Genomic DNA, 1430 nt, shown 5'->3' on the forward strand with positions numbered 1-1430 from the left:
TATAAGGCAGCATGTCAAAGGAAACAGCCACACCTGAGATCTCTCGCTGATAATTGCTAAGAATAATCACTTCGGATTTTGTATTGTAGTAACACCTCTTCTGGATCTCTCTCTCTCTCTCTCTCTCTCTCTCTCTCTCTCTCTCTTTCTCTCTCTCTCCCTTCCTCCCTATCTTTTTCTTTACTTAGCTTTATAAGAAGAAAAGTGTAAGTCTTCACAACTGTGTTTTCTTCTTCAAGGCCAACGTAACTATTGAGAGAAAGGAAGGTCGTTAAAAACTGGATTCCAATCAAGATACCCAGAGGGCAGGTGATGGTATTAAACTGAATGGTTTAAAAGATATTGACCAGAAAAATAAAAATAAAAACACAATAAAATTTAAAAAAACAATCATCAGAGAAAAACAAGGATAGAAGTAAATATTAAAAATGTTATATAGGTCTGATCAATAAGCATCTGGATTGTTGCTATAGTAACGAAGCTAAAGCACGCAGAGTGAAGCCGCTTGATGCAAATTGAACAGGTATCGCCGAGCTTTTGACAAAATTTGTAAAATTTGTAAATTCACTGCTCAACTTTCTCTGTCATGGTTAATGCGACAATCACATGCTACACACCTTCCTTCTAAGCACTGCTGTAAACAGTAGAAGTGAGCTAGAACGTAAAAAATTAGTGCGCATGCGCAGCAACGTTCATGGTCAGTCTGTGCCAAGCAGCTTCACTCTCTGTGCTTTTAGCTTCATTACTATAGCAGCAGTCCAGATACTTATTGACCAGACCACGTATATACATACATAAATACACACACACACACACACATATATATACATATGTATATATATATGTGTCAATATATATCTATATCTATCTATCTATCTATATATATATATATATATATATATATATATATATATATACATATACGTGCACACAAACATATACACACATAAGTACACAATAAAAGTATCGGAAAGCTGGGCGAAAAGCCTCTCTGTTGTCATGGTAATTCGAGCGTTGGCAAGTTGCAGTTGTAAATATACGGATGCATATTTGTTACTTGTAAGCTGTAACGTCAAACATGGGCAGAAATATATTAGCGTTCGTAGCGGTCAATAGAGAACAGCAGCACTGGAGTAGTAAAGAGCTGTAGGGAGAGCTCTAACCGCAAAGAGAAACAATGATTTCGTTTCGTTGCAGATGCCAAACGAAGACAACCCCGAGAAAAGTGTTTGATAAAGAAATAAATGTGTGTCAGGGGTCAATAAATCGATATGCCTGATTTACCCGCGAAAAACTAGTTTCAATCGACGCCAGTTTCAGATATGTATACAGAATAATAAAAGACAAAAGTATACACACAGGCACACACACACACACAAACACACACACACACACACACACACACACACACACACACACACACACACACA

The sequence above is a fragment of the Octopus bimaculoides genome, chromosome 13, assembly GCF_001194135.2.
Source record: "Octopus bimaculoides isolate UCB-OBI-ISO-001 chromosome 13, ASM119413v2, whole genome shotgun sequence".
Classification (NCBI taxonomy): Eukaryota; Metazoa; Mollusca; class Cephalopoda; order Octopoda; family Octopodidae; genus Octopus; species Octopus bimaculoides.